This window comes from Gossypium hirsutum, chromosome A11, assembly GCF_007990345.1.
Source record: "Gossypium hirsutum isolate 1008001.06 chromosome A11, Gossypium_hirsutum_v2.1, whole genome shotgun sequence".
NCBI classification, from domain to species: Eukaryota; Viridiplantae; Streptophyta; class Magnoliopsida; order Malvales; family Malvaceae; genus Gossypium; species Gossypium hirsutum.
Window position 1 is genome coordinate 87867228 of NC_053434.1, and position 23543 is coordinate 87890770.

Here is a 23543-nt window from a genome sequence, read left to right on the forward strand (position 1 = left end):
CTCAAATTAACAGACCTTTAATTTTTCATGAACTCATTTTGTTAATAAATAAATAATTAGAACTTGTTTTCTTAACTTATTACATTTAATTAATTCTATCTAAGGAGATTGGAACTTAAACGGACCATTGTGACCCCTCCAACCTTTCCCACGAATTAATTTAATGTAATTTTCTAATGAAGATTTAAAAATTTTAAGTTTCATTTGTTTTGTTTATATTTTAATTTTTTATGTAAAGGAGGTCAAATTTGGCCTAAGTACTAATCAATTTTTTTAGTAAGTTTGTAAATACAGTCTGAGTTTGAGGCCAAAACAGTAAAAAAGAGGGAAAAATCCATACTGTGTCGCCACTCCAATTACTTGCTGCCCAAGTATCCCTAATGTAGCTAAATTTTCGCTACATGTTTCCATAATTATTCCCTATATAAACCCCTCTCCATTCTACTAATTTTCATATCCCTCAAAGCAATTTGCTCAACCCCTAAAAAAATCCCTAAATCTCTCTTTTTTGTCGTCAACCTCAAATCTCAAAATAAACCCTAGTTCTCTTCCCTTTTTGTCAAAACCATCTATTGCTGCCACAAGAAGATTTTTGAAGTGTCGTCGTTGCTGTCGCACACCATCGTTGCCACCGCAATATTCTTGTTGTCGAAATATTTTTACCGCAGCAAGTATTTATCACTTTGTTGATTTCTTTTTTCCCCTTGTGCGGAAACTTTGCCAATTTTCAAGAAAAGATACCATGTCTCGTAAAAGAACTAGATCTTCAAAGACTACTCCTGAAAACTCGATTTTGATCGATGAAGAAGTGAAAGAGAGATTTGATTCAATTCAAGCATCAACCTATGATGCCAGAAAAAGGTTTTGACTTGAAGACTAATGATTTCGTAGTTGTTCCTATACCGATTAGAAAGAAAATCAATGGTCTCAAGTGGGAACGATTTTGTGATGCTCATTCACTTCTCGATGATGAACTACTTCAAGAATTCTATGCTAGTTTGACTATGCAAGATGTTACTGAGGTCATCATTTGAAAGAAAAAGGTACCTCTTACTTCTAAGTCCATTAATGATTTGTTTAACTTACCTGATGTTGAAGAAGATGAGTACTACCGTATGATGAACAATATCAATTAGGATTTTCTTCAACAAGTACTTGATGTTGTGACAAATCTGGGATCCCAATGGATATAAGAAAGTATGGGAGCCATTCTTGCTGAAAGGAATACCTAAAATCAGTAGCAAAGGTATGGTTTTATTTCGGTCGCTACAGTTTTATGCCTATCTCACATAGTTCCACCAACTCGATGGAACGGATGCTTTTGTTATATGCAATTTTGATAGAAAGGTCCATTAATTTTGGGAAAATTATTCTCAAGGAGATCATGATTGTGCTAAAAAGAAGAAAGGAAGTGCTTATTTCCCATCATTAATCACTTCACTTTGCTTAAGAGCCTAAGTTAAAACACAAGCAAATATGAAGGGGCAATATGTTCAAGGGTGAATTACAAATCATGATCTTGAAGGGTTAGTAGAGAAGGTGCATGAGCTGAATCAAGGTGAGCAAGAAGAGCCAATTGAGCCAAATACCGAAGAGTCAACAAAGGAAACTAAAACTAAAGCTAATTCAGTTAGAGACACTAAAGGAGAATAATCTGACAAGGAACCGAAAAATCCTAAAACAGTTGAAGGATCTACAACCCTAAACGGAGGGTTGAGCCAGAAGAAAAACCAGTCAGGCTAAGTGTTGAGCTTTAATCTACAACTCGTACGCCAACTTCTACAAGTGGTTCAAAGAAATCGAAGTTGTCAATTTTGATGGATATGTGCAAGTTCATGCACAATCAACAACAAACTTACTGGAAATACGAAAAAATTAGAAATGATTCAATTCAAAATACTTTTAAGAATATCTCTAATAATTTTTTTCCTGAGTTCCCAGATGCTATCTTTGAGACATGGACGGAAGGTACTGACTGTGCAAGAGGAGATGGAGCTGAAAAAGAAAAATAGAATGAGTCAGAAAAATAAAAGGGGGGATTTTTGTCTTGTTATTTATTTAATTATATTTAGGTCTTTAGGAATTTATTTCTTTCGTAATTAGGATTTAATTTCTATAGAATAAAATATATCAAGCATGAATAAACTTAACAATTCTCTAGAAAGAAAAAGACTAAGTGATGTGGTAATGGGAATGAACATGTCTAGGATTGGGCTATTAGGAAAGACTTGGTATTTAAGCAGTCTTAATGACTCACCTCTCTTTCTTTACAACCCCAGTTTTCATTCATTACTTTGTTCTTGCAATGAGGACATTGCTTCTTTTTAAATGGGATAAGGCAAATAAATTGCTTAAATTTTTAAAACTTTCAACTATGTTTCAATCATTTCTTTCATAAGTATGTTTTAATAAATGAATGTTTAGAGACATTTTTTTAATAAGATAGTTTGTATGCAAGTATGAATGATAATTTTATCTGAGTGAAAGTATGTATTTATGAAGAATGGAATGCTTGTATGTTCTTAGCCTTAGTAATGTTTTCCATGAAAACTTAGTTTCTCTTGAGATTAGACATGCATGAAGGTTCATATTGTAACGCCCCAATTTTTGGGTTTTCTGTGTTTCTGTGATTTTTAAAATTTGTGTGTGTTCTGGTTGGTTAATATATATATTTTAGTAGGTTAGTGGGCCATTGGAAGGCCCAAACTTAAGTTAAATTCGTGGTAGTCTTCAGAATTTTAATTTTATGAACAGGTGATGCAATTGGCGTTTGGGCTTTTAAGAGTAAAGGGATAAAAGATGACACAAAAAGGAGTGTTGTGTAGTGGCAAGGTGGCACCACTTAGTAGACAAGGAAGTGACGCCATAGAGGAAGAAAGGGGTCCAAGGTTCAAGTCTTGGCTCTTGCAATATATTTTGGTTTTTCTTCTCAATAAATCTGGAAGCAAGTATGTAACACCCCGTACCCAAGACCGTTGCTGGAGTCGAACACGAGGTGTTAACAGACTTATTTCATTTATTAACACAGTTCATTTTAAAATTCCAGACAAGCTGGTTAACTGCATCACAGTCACTTTAAAAATCATATCTCGAGTTACAAAACTCAAAAACTGATTCCGTAAATTTTCCCTAAAAGTAGACTCATATATCCATCCACAAATTTTTTTCTATAATTTTTGGTCAGGCCAATTAGTACAGTTTATTAGTTAAAGTCTCCCCTGTTACAGGGTTCGACCATTCTGACCTTCGCCATTTCGACTTGGATATCTCCCTGTAAAAGGATTCAATACTTATGACATTTGTTTCTAAATAAACTAGACTTAAAAAGGAATCTATAAATATATGGCATGACTTCTAATTATCTCTGGTTAATTTATAATGAATTTACAAAGTCGGAACAGGGATCCAGAAATCGCTCTGGCCCTATTTCACGAAAACTTAAACATCTCATAAAATACGGCTCTTATGATCGTTTCGTTACTTTCATATGAAAATAGGCTCATCAGGGTTCGATTAAATAATTTATTCAATATTTAATTCCATTCCTACTATTTTTAGTGATTTTTCAAATTCACATCACTGCTGCTGTCGGCATCTGTTTTTAAGGTAGACTTTACCTATTTCATAATTTCCATGATTCAACTAGCCCTTTAACATACATTGTACGAAAATATGATCGTGATTAACCATTCCAATGGCTAATGATTGCCAAGCATTTCCACACCTCTCAATAACCATATATATACAAAATGATTATAATGCTATGCTCAAAATATTTAAGCCATTTTCGCATGGCTATCCAAATAAATACAATACCAAAGTACTTGACTAACAACAAAAGGGCAGCCCTATACATGCCATTATCAGAGTTCAACTAAAAGAGTACCAAAAGGGCTTTGATAGTGTGGGCGACTTTGACTTTGCCACTCCCGAGTCTGATAGCTGACGAACCAAAATCTATAAAACAGAGAATCAAAGAAACGGAATAAGCATTTAATGCTTAGTAAGTTTTGAGCAATGAAATTAGGCACAACTGAAGTATAGCATTCATATGACTAAACAGATAATTTCATATACACATATTCTCAAAATCATACCTACTTCACATTTCCAACCCTTATATTCATACATAAGGGATCAACTTAACCAAAGGTCGGAAGCTTATTAATCGACTGAGCGAATACTATTTAAAAGGAATCAACTATTCCAATGCATATACGAAACATACCTCATCGTTGGGATTTTACGAGCGTATTAATTGAAATTATTACAGCAAGACCGCTCATTCCCAAACCAAGTACCTTCGGGATTTAGCCGGATATAACTACTCGCTCAACTGCCTTCGGGACTTAGCCCGGATATAGTAACTCGCACAAATGCCTTCGGGACTTAGCCCGGTTATCATCCGAATATTCATGCACGTATATCAATAAATCATATCACATCTATATTTCATTTTCATCACTAGAACTCAAACACAAGACACTTATCAATCATTCCCATTTTCGGCTCAATAGCCGCAATACAAAGAGCATAAATTGATTTGCTTTATGACATGATCTCTATGCACATTCGACTACCCGTCATAGGTATAACTAATTATCTCGACATATAATTCAAGTAAAATTATTATATCACTGTTTATTTGTTATGCGTATACGTCATAACTTAATCAAATCATAAACTAAGTTCCATTACTCAAAGACTTACCTCGGATGTTGTCGAATGATTTCGACAGCTATTCGATCACTTTTTCCTTCCCCTTATCCAACTTTGATCCTCTAGGCTCTTGAGCTAAATCAAACAATTTACTTCCCAAATCAAACATAGTCATACGACATCCATATACATTTTATACTAGCCGAAATGTACCATCAAGATATACTTTACTCAAATAATTTACTTTGGCCGAACATGTATAATGTTTTGTAGCTTAATAAATTTAACATACACCATGTATTTATAATATTTTGGCAGCCAACTATCCATAGTCATGCACACACAATCAAAAATAAATACCCAAAATTTTCATATCCTTATGCCCTAAGCCGAATACACTTGTCATGTTCACCTACATTTTCTTTTTTTTCAAGTACAACATTCTCATATTCGGCATTAGTATCAAGCATAATAGCCAATTCTTCCCACTTTGAATCTATGCATCCATTTAATCATAGTTTGTTCAAGCACTCATACAACAAGACACATCCATATGACTAAAAATTCTAAGTTTAAACACAATACAACATTTTAGCACCATGGCCGAATACTTCATGAAGTTGTTAAGACCCATCCTTTTCAAATTCTCACACACACTCACATTCAATCCTTTTTATTAAGCACTCAAATTCAATCATCTTCATGCCTCATCACCATAACATCAAACACCAACCAAGAAGACAACACCCATGGCCGAGTATCATCTCCATCACATAGCAAAGATTTAAACCATGGGCTAGGTAGAACTCAAGCTAACAACTAAAAATATGCATGAATCTCATGGAACAACATCAAACATACCTTAGCCTAGTTACAAGCATGGCCGAACCTCTTCAACCTTTCTTCCTTTCTTTCCTTTGATTTTTCGGTCAAGAAGACAAAATGAGAACTTTTTCTTTTTTTTTTCATCACCCCCCAATTTCCATTATTTTATTACTAACCCTTTTTATTTTATTATTTCTAACATAAAGCATTAACACAACATGTTTATAATAGGTTTTAACCCATAGCATGGCCGGCCACTAGTTCAAATTTTGGGTAATTTGACATGCAAACCCATCATCTTTATAACATGCATTAATAGGCCACTTACATTTGCCTAGCACATTTCTAAATTTTCTCACATAAGTCCTATTAACTAAATTCACATGCAATCGACTAAATCGAAGCTTAAAACTTTCACACATTCATATTCACATATTCTAGACAATAAATATCACATTCAAATACTTCAGTGACTCGATTTAGCGATCCCGAAACCACTTCCCGACTAGGGTCAATTTAGGGCTGTCACAAAGTACGTGCGCTTTAAAGTTTAATGTGTTGGATTTATGACACAAATGAGTTGATGGCCTAGTGGTGGTGGCGTGAGTTGGCATGTGAGAGGACTTTGGTTCGAATCCCTTGGCACGCAAAGGTTGATTATTTAGCTATGTTGGGGCGGCAAGAGTTGGTGTTGGTTTTAAACTCTGGTGATGGAGGGATCCCACATCGGGAAGCTAACATAAGAGTGGATGGGGAGCTGGCTTTAAAAAGAGCAAACCATAAGGAGAGTAGGACCCTTCTTGGCTGATCCTTTTCGCTTTGTGACGTGCTCGTTTGGGTTGGGCGTCAGCTAAAAGTGTTTGGAGCACGGATTAACTGCAGTCTCCTAATAGGATTATCGCGTGAGAGATATCGTCATCAATCGTCATCAACCAGGTGTGTAAACGACACCCTCCCTTAGACTGAATGGTAAAAGCTGAAATACCGAAACATTGGTATTTTATGAACTCGCGAGTGTACGAGCACTCGTGAGACAGTTGTTAATGAATATGGTGCATTTGGATGATTAGATTGCAGAGTGTGCATTTTCGTGCACAACGGTATTTTTGGGCTTAATGGGCCGAAAACGGGCTAATGGGCCAACGGGCCCACTTTGGTAAAAAGACGAGGTAAGTACTTCTGATTACTCGGTAAAGGTTAGAATGAGCATGAAACCTTAGCAATATGTAATAATTACTGAAATACCCTTATGCATGAAAAATTACGATTTTACCCCTAGGGTTATTTTTTTCTAAAAAGCATGATGTTCTGTTTCTGTATACGTATGCCATGACATATTATTTCTGTTGCATGGGACATGGGTTTATATTGATGGAAGCCTTGCCACATATAGCTGTTCTGGTGACTTCGTCACAATATCTGGCAGCCTCGCTGCAATCTGGTGGCTTCGCCACACACATATATACATATCTGTTCTGGTGGCCTAGCCACAATATCTGTATCTGGTGAGTTCGTCACAATATCTGGTAGCCTCGCTGCAATTTCTGTGGTGTGTAGCAGTTGGGTGGGTCGAGTAGTCTCCCCACATGGTGCAAGCCTGGTACGAGGGTGTTATGGATGGCTCTGGGTTGGGATTTCTGCATTTATGATATATTTGTTCTGTATCTGCTATGGGCCTATGGGTTTCATTCTGATTTCTGTACTTGGCCACGGCCCAGATAAGTCTGACTCTGAGGTTTGGTCTGTTTTGGGCTATTGTTGGGTTATGTTACACACTGAGTTTACCAAACTCACTCTTTATTTTCATCTCTGCAGGAAATCCCCAACCATAGTGGGCTTGGAGCTGTGAGGGATTCGGAATGGCCACATCATCTGCAAAGTTGGTTTTTCTAAGTTAGTTTATTTTTATTATTTTATATTCTGATTTAATTTTGGGTTTTAAGTTGTAATAAGGCCACTATTTAAATTTCTTTTTTCGCTATGGTTTTATTTTCTGATTATATTTATACTATGTCGAAACTGCTAGTGTTAGGCTGCGTGGGTTTTGAAAATAAAAGAACGTTTTCCAAGACTCAACAAGAACAACAAATGGATAGCCTAAAGATTGATAAGCCGGCTTTTCATTCAACCGCTGTTTTTACAAAGACCACCACAATCACTTAAATCAACGAATGCATACTAAGTCGTAAGTCCATGTGACACGTCAGATCTGGCCATAACGTCTTGGCCGGGTTTGGGGTGTTACATTTAGTGGTATTAGAGCCAAGTTGCAACAACTCGCTGTGGAACGGGTCTGAAAATGGGAGTTTGTAAAGAAACACTGAATAAAGGTTTTCAAAAATCGTTTTTTTAACTTGATTATAAATTGTTTTCGAGAATGTTTCCAATATTTTCTCTTTACAAATAGATGATTTTAAAGATTAAAATTGGTTTTTCTAAAATTAGGTTTTTTTTAGAAGGTGGGACACTGAATCTCCGGCCCAAGTCTGTAAGTTTTTTGAGCCTTTCTAATTGTTTCTGAAATATCTGTTATATGCTTGTACAAAACTTTATCATGGTACTTTAGTTAGGGTAACACTGGAACCGTAGAAACTCTGATAAGTAGACTGAGACTGTAGCTAGGCTACCGCAAAAGGAAAAAAAACTCAAACTCTGAATTATTGTTATTCATAAGACATCTGTAATAAACACTGAAATATTAAATTGATTCATAAAATTCTTAACCAGATAATATGAAATGAGTACACGAGCAGCTCGTGGAAGAGGCCGTGGTCGTGGCCGAGGTAATGCTCAGGCTGAATCTTTGTCTTCGGGACATGTACCGGCAGCAGATGCACCGGTACCACCGGCAACGGAGGTAGAGTCTCATGATCGAGGTTCTGGGGACGATGCTCTATCCTAAGCAATGCTTTGAGTTTTGGAAAGGGTTGCTGGGAAAAGTACGGGAAACAGAATTCGAGGGTCTATTTTTGAGCTGCTCCGGGCCAATGGAGCAGAGATATTTAGGGGCGTATCTAGTGTAGCTTCGAATATGGCTAAGTATTGGTTAGAAGCCACAGAGCAAATTATGGATGATCTAGACTGCTCTGTTGAGCAGAAGCTGAAGGGAGCCATATCGTTACTCAGGGATGAGGCTTATCAGTGGTGGCTCACGGTGAGAGATGGAACTCCTGTTGACAGTGTGACTTGGGAGCTGTTTAAGACAACCTTGAAAGGAAAGTATGTTGGGGCTAGTTACGTGGACGCTCGCCGGAAAGAATTTCTGAACCTGGTCCAAGGGAGTAAGTCAGTGGCTGAGTATGAGTCTGAGTTTCTGAGACTGAGCCAGTATGCTTCTGGTATTGTCGCTACAGAGTATGAGCGTAGCGTACGCTTCGAGGATGGTATGAGAGATGAACTTAGGGTGCTGATTGCTCTGCAAAGGGAGTGTAACTTTGCTGCTTTAGTAGAGAAAGCTAAGATAGCTGAGGAAGTGAAGCATACAGAAAGACAGAATCGTGAGAAAGATCGGAACCATTTTAGGAGAGATTCGGGACTTTTAGATGGTATGAACAGGAATGTTAAGAGAGCAAGGGTAATGGAGCCAGTTCGAGCAGTACCAATGAATGCTGTTAGACCGTAGGGTTGTAGGAATTGTGGGAAGATGCATATGGGTGAGTGTCGAAAATGTTCTGGTGCTTGTTTTCGATGTGGATCTATGGAGCATAAGGTTAAGGATTGTCCCCAGGAACCAGATCAGGTTCAAGTCTTAGAGCAGAGGGTCGTTCAACCAGTGAGGGGTGGACCACAGTTTCCGAGAGGACGTGGACAAGGCAGTGGTGGTAATGGAAACGGTCGAGGAAGAGGAGCGCCTGGCAGGTGTATGCAGCTCGTCATCGAGAGGAGGGTGATGCACCTGACGTCATAACTGGTACGTTTCTGATTTCCAGTATGCCATACACTGCGTTGATAGATGTTGGATCTACCCATTCATATGTTGCATGTGCTATATCTGGGTCGCTGGGTGTGCGCTCTAAGGAGACCGTGAGTTGGGTATCTGTACTAAGTCCTTTGGGTCACTCAGTTAGGGTAGATAAACTGTATAGAGATGTGCCTATAGAAACTCAAGGAAAAGTTTTCTTTGGAGATCCGATGGAGCTACCTTTTGGAGAATTTGATCTGATTTTGGGAATGGATTGGCTTGTTAAGCATAGGGTGTAACACCCCATATCCGAGACCGTTGGCGGAGTCGAACACCAGGTATTTACGGACTTATTTCATTTATTTTCACAGTCCATTTTAAAAATTTCCAGACAAGCTGGCTAACTGCATCACTGTTACCTTAAAAATCATATCTTGAGTTCCAAAACTCGAAAACCAGTTTTGTAAATTTTACCTGAAACTAGACTCATATATCCATCTAAAATTTTTTTTCTAGAATTTTTGGTCAAGCCAATTAGTACAGTTTATTAGTTAAAATCTCCCCTGTTTCAGGGTTCAATGGCTCTGACCTTCATGCATTACGACTTGTATATCATCCTGTACAGGGCTTCATTACTTATGCCGTTTTTTTCTAACGAAACTAGACTCAAAAAGGAATGTATAAATATATGGCATGACCTCTAATTATTTCTGGTTAATTTATAGTGAATTTCCAAAGTCAGATTAGGGGATCCAGAAATCGCTCTAGCCCTGTTCCACGAAAACTTAAATATCTCTCAAAATAAGACTCATAAGATCATTTAATTTATTCCATATGAAATTAGATTCATCAAGGTTAGATTACATAATTTATTCACTATTTAATTCCATTCCTACTATTTTTAGTGATTTTTCAAATCCACACCACTGCTGCTATCAGCATCTATTTTTAAGGTAAACTTTACCTATTTCATGGTTTTCCATGAATCAACTAGAATTTGTCATACAAAGCACCAAAATGATCATGATTAACCATTCCAATGGCTAATCGTTACCAAACGTTTCCATACCTCCCAATGAACAACATACAAAACGATTATAATGCTATGCTCAAAGTATATATAAGCCATTTTCGCATGGCTATCCAAATTTATACAAAACCAACAACAAAAAGGGTAGTCCTATACATGCCATTTTCAGAGTTCAACCAAAAGTGTACCAAAAGGGCTTTGATAGTGTGGACGACTTCGACTTCGACAATCTCGAGTCCGATAACTAACGAACCAAAATCTATAAAATAGAAAATCAGAGAAACGGAGTAAGCATTTAATGCTTAGTAAGTTTTGAGCAATGAAATTAGGCACAATTGAAGTATAGCATTCATATGACTAAACGGATAATTTCATATACACACATTCTCAAAATCATACCTACTTCACATTACCAACCCTTACATTCATACATAAGAGATCAACTTAACCAAAAGTCGGAAGCTCATTAATCGACTGAGCGAATGCTATTTAAAAGGAATCAACTAATCCAATGCATATACGAAACATACCTCATCGTTGGGATTTTACGAGCATATTAATTGAAATTATTACAACAAGATCGCTCATTCCCAAACCAAGTACCTTCGGGCTTTAACCGGATATAGCCACTCGCTCAAATGCCTTCGGGACTTAGCCCGGATATAGTAGTTCGCACAAATGCCTTCGGGGCTTAGCCCGGATATAGTAACTCGCACAAATGCCTTCGGGACTTAGCCCGGATATAGTAACTCGCACAAATGCCTTCAGGACTTAGCCTGGAATTAGTCACTGGCACAAATGCCTTCGGGACTTAGCCCGGAATTATCATCCGAATATTCATGCACATATCAGTAAATCATGATACATCTTTATTTCATTTTCATAACTAGAATTCAAACACAAGTCAATTATTAAGCATTCCCATTTTCGGCTCAATAGCCACATACAAACAGCATGATTTGGTTTGCTTTATGACATGATCTCTATGCACATACGGCTACCCATCATACGTATAGACTAATTAACTCAACATATAATTCAAGTAGAGTCATTATATCACCGTATATTTGTTATGATTATACGTCATGACTTAATCAAATCGTAAACTAAGTTTCATTACTCGAAAACTTACCTCGGATGTTGTCGAACGATTTCGACGGCTATTCGATCACTTTTTCCTTCCCTTTATCGGATTTAGTTCCCCTTTGCTCTTGAGCTTAATTTAACAAATAAATTGATTTAATCATTTTAACATCAAAAAGAGAAACTCAAGGTACTTATCCCATATATACATTAGACATTAGAGTCACATATATACGAAATCATGTATCAACTCAACATTTTAGCCCACACTCTCTTTTAGCCGATTATCTAAGCCAAGATAAAAGCATCAATATGCTTGCCTCTAACCGAATACATGCAACACATCTACCTCATGTGGCCGAATATGCATGTCCATGTTGAGGCCGATTATATGCTTAATACTTCCTACAAATATGGTTACTTGTATTGACTACATACCATTTTGTTTCAAGTTCAAAACTCGGCTAATACACATTTATACACTAGTAATCAAATACTAACATTTGCACTTCACCTTACTACCAATTCTCATCTACTTCCTACCATGGCCGAATGCATCAAGACACCATACCATTTCAATTTTGGTCATGGGTTAAACAAAGAACTTAATGTCTAACTCAAAAATGCTAAAAAGAAAATCCAAGAGTCATCAATCACCATTTCATGTACCACTACAAAGCTTCACACTTAGCATGCAAATGACATCAACACAAGTCCACCTTAGTTGAAACTTAGCTCATCTTCATGCCTCATCACCACAACATCAAACACCAACCAAGAAGACAACACCCATGGTCGAATATCATCTCCATCTCATAGCAAAGATTTAAACCATGGGCTAGGTAGAACTCAAGCTAACAACTAAAACTATGCATGAATCTCATGGAACAACATCAACATACCTTAGTCTAGTGAACCACCATAGCTGATTTTCTCCAAGCTCTTTCCCTTCTTTTTCTTTCTTCTATTCGGCCAAGTTCAACAACATGAGAACTTTTTTTCTTTTTTTTTCTTCATCATTTTCCTTTTCATTATTTTATTACCATGCTCCTTATTTTATCATTTCTAACATAAAGCATTAACACAACATGTTTATGACATGTTTTACCCATCACATTTTGTCCACCCTTATTGTCATGGCCGGCCACTACTAATTAAATGGGGAAATTGACATGCAAGTCCACCCCTTTGATTACATGCACTAATAGATCCTTATAGATTAACCTATCACATTTCAAAAGTGTCACACATAAGTCCTATTGACTAAATTCACATGCAATTAACTAAATCGAAGCTTAAAACTTTCACACATTCATATTCACATATTTTAGACGATAATTATCATATTCAAATAATTTGGTGACTCGGTTTAGCGGTCCCGAAACCGCTTTCCGACTAGGGTCACTTTAGGGCTGTCACATAGGGCTACTCTGGATTGTGCTGCTAAGCGAATAGTGTTAAAGACCACAAAGGATGAGGAGGTTTTGGTGATAGGCGAGCGTAGGGATTATCTATCTAATTTGGTGTCGACTTTGAGAGCCGAGAAGTGGATTCGAAAGGGATGTGAGGCTTATTTGGCATTTCTAAGCCAATCAAAAACTGAGGATCTGACAGTGGATAAAATTAGAACCGTCAAGGATTTTCAAGATGTTTTTCCAGAGGAGCTTTCAGGTTTGCCCCCGAATTGAGAGGTTGAGTTTGGAATCGACTTGTTGCCTGGAACGGCACCAGTGTCCATTGCACCTTATAGGATGGCACCGAAGGAGTTGGTGGAGCTGAAAGCCCAAATTCAAGAGTTATTGGATAGAGGCTTCATTAGACCAAGTGTGTCTCCATGTGGAGCACCAGTGTTGTTCGTAAAGAAGAAAGATGGGTCAATGCGAATGTGCATCGATTATCGACAGTTGAACAAACTGACGATTAAGAACAAGTACCCACTACCGAAAATCGATAATTTCTTCGACTAACTTAGAGGAGCTTCAGTATTTTCCAAGATTGACCTTCGATCTGGGTATCATCAGTTGAGGGTTAAGGAGGTGGATATTCATAAGACGGTATTCAGAACTCGGTATGGTCACTATGAGTTCTTGGTTATGCCATTTGGGTTGACGAACGCACTTGCGGCATTTTTGGATCTGGTGAATCGAATGTTCCAGCCATACTTGGATCGATTCGTGGTCATATTTATCGACAATATTCTGGTTTATTCTAAAACTGAGGAGAAGCATGATGAGCAACTTCATATCGTGCTACAAGTGTTGAGAGAGAAGAAGCTTTATGCGAAATTTAGTAAGTGTTAGTTCTAGTTGAGAGAGGTAACTTTCTTGGGGCATGTTGTCTCTGCTGAAGGGATCAAGGTGGACCCTCAAAAGATTGAAGCGATTCTGGAATGGAAGCCACCGAGGTCAGTGTCGAAAATTCGAAGTTTTCTGGGTTTAGCTGGGTACTATAGAAGGTTTGTGGAAGGATTTTCTGTGATGGCAGCGCCTTTGACAAAGCTTATAAGGAAGGGAGTACCGTTTGTTTAGACTGAGAAACAACAGGAATCTTTTGAGAAGTTGAAGAAAGTTCTGACCGAGGCACCTGTACTGATTCAGCCAGAGTCTGGAAAAGATTTTACCGTATGCAGTGATGCATCACATGTAGGGTTGGGCTGTGTGCTGATGCAAAAGGGTAAAGTGGTTGCTTATGCATTGCGACAGCTTAAACGACATGAAGTTAACTATCCTACTCATGATCTGGAGTTGGCAGTGGTAATCTTTACGCTTAAGATTTGTAGACATTACCTGTACGGAGAAAGATGTATTATATACACAGATCATAAGAGTCTTAAGTACTTGCTGACTCAGAAGGAGCTGAACCTTGGGCAGCGGAGATGGATAGAGTTGCTTAAGGATTATGATTGCGCGATTGAGTATCACCCAGGCAAAGCTAATGTGGTGGCTGATGCCCTAAGTCGTAGAACTGTATCTGATCTGAGAGCCATGTTTGCTCATTTGAGTCTGTATGACGACGATAGTCTGTTACTAGAATTGCAAGTTAGGTCAACCTAGGTGGATGAGATTAAGGAAAAACAATCGAGGGATGAGTCCCTGGTTTCTGAATTCCGGCAAGTTAAGAATGAGGATACTTCTGAGTTCGGACTGAATAGTGAGGGAGTTCTGTGTTACCGAGGTAGAGTTTGTATTCCGAAGGACTCTGACTTGAGGCAAGCAATTCTGAAAGAAGCTCATGGAGGTCTGTGTGCTATGCATCCTGGAGGGAGTAAAATGTATCACGACTTAAAGGAGTTGTATTGGTGGCCTGGATTGAAGCGAGAGGTAACAGAAGTTGTAGGAAAATGTCTGACTTGTCAGCAAGTGAAAGCTGAACATCAATTACCTTCTGAACTTTTGCAGCCAGTGAAAGTACCACTTTGGAAGTGGGAGAGGGTAACCATGGATTTTGTGAGTGGGTTACCCTTGACACCGTCGAAGAAGGGCTCGATTTGGGTAATTGTGGATAGGTTGACCAAATTTGCTCATATCATACCTGTCCGTACTGATTATTCACTTTAGAAGTTAGCCATATTGTATGTGGCAGAAATAGTGCGACTTCACGGAGTGCCAGTGTCGATTATTTCTGATCGAGATCCTAGATTCACATCTAGGTTTTGGCAAAAGTTGCATGAGGCATTGGGTACGCGGTTGAACTTTAGTGCAGCCTTTCATCCACAGACTGATGGTCAGTCAGAAAGGGTTATTCAGATTCTGGAAGACATGTTGAGGGGATGCGTTATCGACTTTCAAGGCAGTTGGGAGGATTACTTACTGTTGGCAAAATTTGCATACAACAATAGTTATAAGGCAAGTATTCGAATGGCTCCTTATGAGGCACTGTATGGACGAAGATGTCGTACACCTAGTTGTTGGACCGAGTTGGGTGAATGACAGGTTCTTGGATTTGAGTTGGTGGCAGATATTGAGGATAAGGTCAAGTTGATTAGAGACCGGTTGAAGGAAGCATCTGATAGACAGAAGTTATATACATATTTGAAGCGCAAGGAAATTGAGTACTCTGTGGGTGATATGGTCTTCTTGAAGGTTTCACCTTGGAAGAAAATATTAATGTTTGGGAGGAAAGGCAAGTTAAGTCCGTGGTTCATTAGGCTTTATCGGATTCTTAAGCGAGTGGGTCCAGTGGCTTATCAGTTGGAGCTACCTCTAGAGTTGGATAGGATTCATGATGTCTTTCACGTCTCCATGTTAAGGCGGTATCGTTCTGACCCTACTCATGTTGTGCCGGTTGCAGAGATCGAGGTCCAAACAGACTTGACTTTTGAGGAAGAGCCTGTGCAGATTTTGGATCGAGATGTTAAGATTTTGAGGAGGAAATTAGTTTCGCTAGTAAAGGTGCTGTGGCGTAATCATGGCAGAGAGGAAGCTACTTGGGAGCCAGAAGTGGCGATGCGTCAACAATATCCTCATCTGTTTGATTCAGGTAAAATTTCGAGGACGAAATTTCTTTAAGGAGGGTAGAGTTGTAACGCTCCAATTTTCGGGTTTTTTGTGTTTCTGTGATTTTTAAAATTTGTGTGTGTTCTGGTTGGTTAATATATATATTTTAGTAGGTTAGTGGACCATTGGAAGGCCCAAACCATTGGAAGGCCCAAACTTAAGTTAAGTCCCTGGTAGTCTTCGAAATTTTAATTTTATGAACAGGTGATGCAATTGGCGTTTGGGCTTTTAAGAGTAAAGGGGTAAAAGATGACACAAAAAGGAGTGTGGTGTAGTAGTGGCAAGGTGGCGCCACTTAGGGGACAAGGAAGTGACGCCATAGAGGAAGCAAGGGGTCCAAGGTTCAAGTCTTGGCTCTTACAATATATTTTGTTTTTTCTTTTCAATAAATCTAGAAGCAAGTACGTGCGCTTTAAAGTTTAATGTGTTGGATTTATGTCACAAATGAGTTGATGGCCTAGTGGTGGTGGCGTGAGTTGGCATGTGAGAGGACTTTGGTTCGAATCCCTTGGCACGCAAAGGTTGATTATTTTACTATGTTGGGACGACAAGAGTTGGTGTTGGTTTTAAACTCTGGTGATGGAGGGATCCCACATCGGGAAGCTAACATAAGAGTGGATGGTGAGCTGGCTTTAAATAGAGCAAACCATGAGGAGAGTAGGACCCTTCTTGGCTGATCCCTTTCACTTTGTGACGTGCTCGTTTGGGTTGGGCATTAGCTAAGAGTGTTTGGAGCGCGGATTAACTGTAGTCTCCTAACAAGATTATCACGTGGGAGATATCATCATCAATCGTCATCAACCAGGTGTGTAAACGACACCCTCCCTTAGACTGAATCGGTAAAAGCTGAAATACCGAAACGTTGGTATTTTGTAAACTCGCGAGCGTGCGAGCGCTCGTGAGACAGTTGTTAATGAATATGGTGCATTTGGATGATTAGAGTGCAGAGTGTGTATTTTCGTGCACAACGGTATTTTTGGGCTTAATGGGCCGAAAACAGGCCAATGGGCCAATGGGCCAATGGGCCCACTTTGATAAAAAGATGAGGTAAGTACGTCTGATTACTTGGTAAAGGTTAGAATGAGCATGAAACCTTAGCAATAGGTAATAATTACTGAAATACCCTTATGCATGCAAAATTAAGATTTTACCCCTAGGGTTATTTTTTTCTAAAAAGCATGATGTTCTGCTTCTGTATACGTATGCCATGAAATATTATTTCTGTTGCATGGGACATGGGTTTATATTGATGGAAGAAACGTTCTGGTAGCCTCGCTACAATCTGGTGGCCTCGCCACATATTTCTGTTCTGGTGGCTTCGTCACAATATCTGGCAGCCTCGCTGCAATCTGGTGGCTTCGCCCCATATATATATACCTGTTCTGGTGGCCTAGCCACAATATCTGTATCTGGTGACTTCATCACAATATCTGGCAGCCTCGCTGCAATTTCTGTGGTATGTAGCGGTTGGCTAGGTCGAGTAGTCTCCACATATGGTGTAAGGCTGGTACGGGGGTGTTATGGATGGCTCTGGGTTGGGATTTCTTCATTCATGATATATTTGTTCTGTATCTGCTATGGACCTATGGATTTCATTCTGATTTCTGTACTGGGCCAAGGCCGAGATAAGTCTGACTCTGAGGTTTGGTCTGTTTTGGGCTATGGTTGGGTTATGTTACACACTGAGTTTACCGAACTCACCCTTTATTTTCATCTCTGCAGGAAATCCCCAACCATAGTGGGCTTGGAGCTATGAGGGATTCGGAGTGGCCACATCGTCTGCAAAGTTAGTTTTTCTAAGTTAGTTTATTTTTATTATTTTATATTCTGATTTAATTTTGGGTTTTAAGTTGTAATAAGGCTGCTATTTAAATTTCTTTTTCCGTTATGGTTTTATTTTTTGATTATATTTATACTATGTCAAAACTGCTATTGTTAGGCTGCGCGGGTTTTCAAAATTAATGAACGTTTCCAAGACTCAACAAGCACAACAAATGGATAGCCTAAAGATTGATAAACTGGTTTTTCATTCAACCGTTGTTTTTACAAAGACCACCCCAATTACTTAAACCAACGAATGCATACTAAGTCGTAAGTCCATGTGACACGTCAGATATGGCCATAACGTCTGGGCCGGGTTTGGGGTGGTACACATATCTTTAGATTTGACTTACTAATTTTCTTGAGGCTAAATCCTAGGGGACATAAAAATCTAAAATGATATAGGCACTATTTCTTTGGATTATTTGAGCCTTTTCAAGCCAACCTTATGATATTCGATCCTTGAAACTGTAATTTTGAGCCTAAAGGCCTGTTTATTGCAATGAACCTGCATTATAAGCAACATTACCATCTTTTTAAGTTATCCTAATTTTGTGCACCCATCTTAACTAAAGTTGTCTTGGTAATCAGCATTTGAGGAAATTTTCATAAAGATGTATGTGCTCATGCTTAAAAAAAACGAAGGAAGAGCGAAGAAAAGTTTGCTGAGTCTCCAAAAAGGAAAAATGTATGAACTTGAGTTCAAAATAAGTTTGGGGGTGTTCCAAAGGTTCACCTAAAGAAAAAGGTTGTATTTTGGGAAATCCGAGACAAAGTTAAAGGTTAAGATTTTGAAACCAAAATGTCTCATCTCTTAAAATCCCTACCTTTAACCGAGCCCCATTACAACCTTATAAAAGACCTATTGATTTGATGATTATGTCACCTACATTAGTGGAAAGGAAGTGCTAAGTTCAACATATAAAGATCATAAATAAGCCTTATGATTGTTTACTTGATTGATAAGAAATTATATTAAATGAAGAATGTTATCTATGGCTGTGACATACATACAAACTATGATTCATGTTGGCATATTTTGAAACTTAGTACAAAATTCTATAAATGTTTGCATATGAATTACTTGCTAATAAAAAAGATCTATGAACATGAAGTTATTAATGCATGATTATGGGGGAAATATTGATGCTGCTTACATAGTTAGCAATTTTGCCTTAGCAAGACCATTTTGTTGTGCATAAACATTACTCGAGACGAGCAATGATCTAAGATTGGGAGTGTGTAAACTGAAAAATATATAGGATTTTTCCTATGTAATTTGTCACCATTTTACTTAAATTCATTGTTAAAACTAAGTAATTGTTTAGTAAATTAATGAAATATGTGAAAATATGAAATTAGGACATAGAAATTATTAAGATGTGATTTTATGCTTTATTATATAGTTTTCATGCATAAAATGGCTTATTTTAGCTTTATTTGAACATATTATATTTTTAAGACATAAAGCGGGCCATGCATGATTAAATTAAATAATAAAATATAAAATTATATTTAATAATTCATTTTTAAATATTTCATAAATAATTTGGGTTGTAATTAATTATTTAAATTAGATAAATTTTATTATTTGGTCCTTTAACTTATTGATTTATTTTGGACAGGTCTGATAGCTTTGTTGGACTACAAAAATCATGCAAATTGAAGACCAAGTCAACCAAAGTTTGGCTACACATGGTTGTCCACTTAAACCACTTTTTGGTTTAATTACACAAGGTCGTTGCACTGTTGAAGAAATTAGAGATTTGCCCGAAGATTTTTATTTGATCGAGTCTCAGTCCTGAGTTATTTTGACAATTAAATTGCTTAAAAATCAAGCAAAAATCAGCTCAAATTCCACTAATTGTGGCTGGCCACTCATGGAAGAAGTACCCAGCTATTTTTAGTAAACTATCCACCTATTTTCACCTATAAATAAGACCCCTTCATTCCCTCATTCATCATCCCTCATCCATCATCATCCTATCTTCTCTCTCAATTCTCATTAGCATTTTCCATTTTCCACACCTAGGATCACCTCTTTATAGAGATTTTAGCATTAAATTCTCTTAAAGAGCCCTTGGTCGGTCACCTTGGAGAGCCATCAACAAAGGAGCAAAGCAAATGAGCGAATGAGTGATAAACCATAATATATACATATTTTTACCCCATGCTTGGCATATTTTTGGAAGGATTATCATAATATTTAATGAATTTGATGCTCCTAATCTTTTAATTTAATGTTTTATACTCAGGAAAGCTTAGAATAGCAAAAGAGTAAGAAACGGGCTAAAAAGGGACAAAATGGGCTTAATTCAGTGTTTCACACGGCCTAGGCACTTCCACATGGGTAATCCCCATGCCCGTGTGTGACATATGGGTAGTCGACACGCCCGTGTGTCATGGCCGTGTAGACGTTAAACCAACTCAGAATTGCACACGGCTTGAGCACTTTCACATGGGCGTGGCACACGGCCGTGTCCCTGTCGAGCACAAGTCTAATTCTATTTAGAAAAGGCTAAATTTGGGCTATTTTGGGCATTCCAAAGTCTATAAAAACACCCTAGAGGAGGATCAAAGGGGACACGAAGAGTAGAAGGCAGAAAATACTCAAGAATAGCCATCGGAATCAGCTCGGAAGCAAGATGTCCTTCAAAACTGAAGATCTCCATTCAATTTCCTTAGAAGTTCTTTAGGTTTCTTTCTGTTTTATTGTTGTCTCAATTTTGAGATGTTTTCCTCTATTGTTGTGAACTAAATTCCCTAAATACCTAGGGAAGTTGAAACCTAAGATGGATCTTATTACTATTTGAATTATATGATAAATACTTGTTCTTATTCTTAATTGTGAGATTTAATCCTTGTTTTAATATTTCAGGATATTACTTCCAGTTTTGATGTGCTTATTCAATGGAGCAAAAGTCCCTGTTTAAGAATAGATCCTCTATAATTAAGCGGAGTTGCATTTAATCCTAGAGATAGGATGACATAAACCTGTCAGATTAGAGTCAAATCTAATAAGGGAATCCATAGGTCGAGTTAATGTGACAATAGGGGTTTTAATTAGAAAGAGATTTTGATTAATCAACCTCGAGTCAGTTGTTTTTAGTCTCGAGAGAGATAATAACATAAATCAGGGATTTGTACGAATTGAGTCAAATGAATAAATCGTCTAATTCAGAAGTAATAAGTGAAGTCTAGGTGGATTCTTCCTTAGGTATTGTATTCTCCATCGGTTTTCCAAAGAATATTTTCCAACTTTTATTTCTGTCGCATTCTTAGTTAATTAGATAATTAAGTTTAGTTGAGAAAACATCCTTTCAATTCATAGGCTATATAATAAAAGGATAGTAATTACTAGTACTTTTAGTCCTTGTGGATACGATATTTTTGGTCTCATCAAAACTATACTACTATTCAATAGGTGCACTTCCCTTAGTCGAATTTTAGTTAGTCCAGCGACCATCAAGTTTTTGGCGTCATTGCCAGGGACTAAGATACTAGGAACACTTGATTTTTATTAATTTAGCCATTATTACTTTTATTTCAATTTACTTTTTATTTTTAGTTTAATTTTTCTTTTCTAAATTTTTATTTTTAATTGCTTCTGGCAAGTGTCTCTAGTTTATGACTAGGAGGAACCCGTCAGGACCTTTACTTTTTGACAGTGAGATTGAGAGCACAGCTCGTAGAAACTAAAAAGTAATAAGGCAAAGTCTACAATACATAGAGGAAGAGCGAGAGGATGATATCCATACTACAACTGAGGAGATGGTTGAAAATAAAAATAATCCGCTGCCTTCTGTTGTTGCCGCAAATCCAGTGAATCAGAATCCCACTCCTCATACTATGTACGACTATGATAAGCCTAATTTTGGGGGCTGAATCGAGTATTGTTAGATCTACAATTGCTGTAAATAATTTTGAACTGAAACCTAACACTATACAAATGATTCAACAGTTTGTTCAATTTGATGGTTTGCAGGATGAAGACCCAAATACTCATTTGGCCAACTTCTTAGAGTTCTGTGGTGCTTTCAAAATAAATGGCATTTCTGATGATGCCATTTTCCTTCGATTATTTCCTTTTTCATTAATGAATAAGGCTAAACAGTGGTTGAACTCGTTATCATGAGGGTCAATCACTACTTGGGAACAAATGACCGAAAATATTTTACTCAAATACTTTCCACCGGCCAAAATGGCAAAGTTAAGGAATGATATCTCTTCTTTTGTACAAATGGACTTAGAAACACTATATGATGCATGTGAGAGATACAAGATTTATTGAGAAGCTACCCCCACCATGGATTACCTTTATTGCTATAGGTTCAAACTTTCCACAATGGTTTGAACCTCTCAACGAGACAAATTGACGATGCAGTGGCCGGTGGAACCTTAAATAATAAAACACTGAGGAGGCTTATGAGTTCATTGAAGAGATGCCACTGAATAATTATCAGTGGCAAGTCATAAGGACAAAGCCTAAAAAGCAGCTGGTGTTTTCAACCTCGACACGGTCACCATGTTATCAAACCAGGTAGAGCTCTTAAATAAAAAGATTGATGGCTTATGTGTTTCTACGCAGGTGCATCCGGTGATGCAGTGTGATACAAATGGAGGAGGGATAAATAATCCAGAATGCCTAGCCTACGACCATAGTAATACGAATGAACATGTAACACCCCTAACCCGTAACTGTGAATTAAGGTTACGAGGCATTACCAGACAGACAGAACATTTCAGACCAATTCAGTATTACAGATATCATATATCAATAATACAAAAGCATTCAACACCAATTCATTCATCAAAGTGGTCTACGAGACCTAAAACATACATTTCAGGAAAGGTCAAAACTAAACCGAACCTATTCAGAATTTTCAGAACTTAACCAATTCTTCCCAACTGTTAAAGTCACACGCCCGTGTGCGTAGGCTGTGTGGCACACATGAGCACTAGACATGCCCAAATAACCTAACCGTGCCAAAAATAAGTTCTATATTGACTTTTTCACACGACTAATAGGCACGCCCGTGTACTATGGCCATGTGATACTTAGCTAGCCACTGACTTTATCCCACGGCCATATGACACGCCCGTGTGTCAATACTGTGTGGTTCTTAGAAGAATACTGCTTTTCTTACACGGCCACAAGACATGCCCGTGTACCCTGACCATGTGGCACCAAGCAGGCTTGGTTTAAGCCAAATTTGCTACCCCTTTTTGGGTCCAATCCTACAAGCAATATTATACAACATTCATACCAAAATTTCCAACCAATTTCATGCTCAAAACATGATTCATTATAACTATTTTATAATCATTCAACAACTCATTCAAACCATACCAAAACTTAACACAAACATACCATTTCATAGCCAACTTTCATTACATAACCTATATTTACAATTCAAAACTTAATACATAAACCTTCTAGCCTATACAATCCATACTTTAAAATATGAACACATTCAAAAGTACCAAAATGAGATCGATAGTATGGCGAGAATCATCGACTATCCCCGAGCCTTCAGTAGCTACGATAACTGTAAAACAGACAGTAAACACAGAGAGTAAGCTACAAAGAGCTTAGTAAGCCAAATATAATTGGTCTAACTACTAAAGCATATAAGTACAATTCAACCATAAAGATTCATAACTCGCTCTTCTCGGGTGATAATCAATCACAAGTTCGTAGTCTTTTAGCAGTTCTAACCATCTTCTC

The 23543-nt window shown here is 37.7% G+C and overlaps 1 non-coding gene across 1 annotated transcript; it reads right to left on the reverse strand.

The window, feature by feature from the left end:
* Positions 1-22022: 22022 nt before the first annotated feature.
* LOC121210773 (small nucleolar RNA R71) lies at positions 22023-22128 on the reverse strand. Its single transcript, XR_005905889.1, has one exon. It is a non-coding gene; the product is annotated as a small nucleolar RNA R71 (small nucleolar RNA).
* Between the last annotated feature and the right edge of the window lie 1415 nt (positions 22129-23543).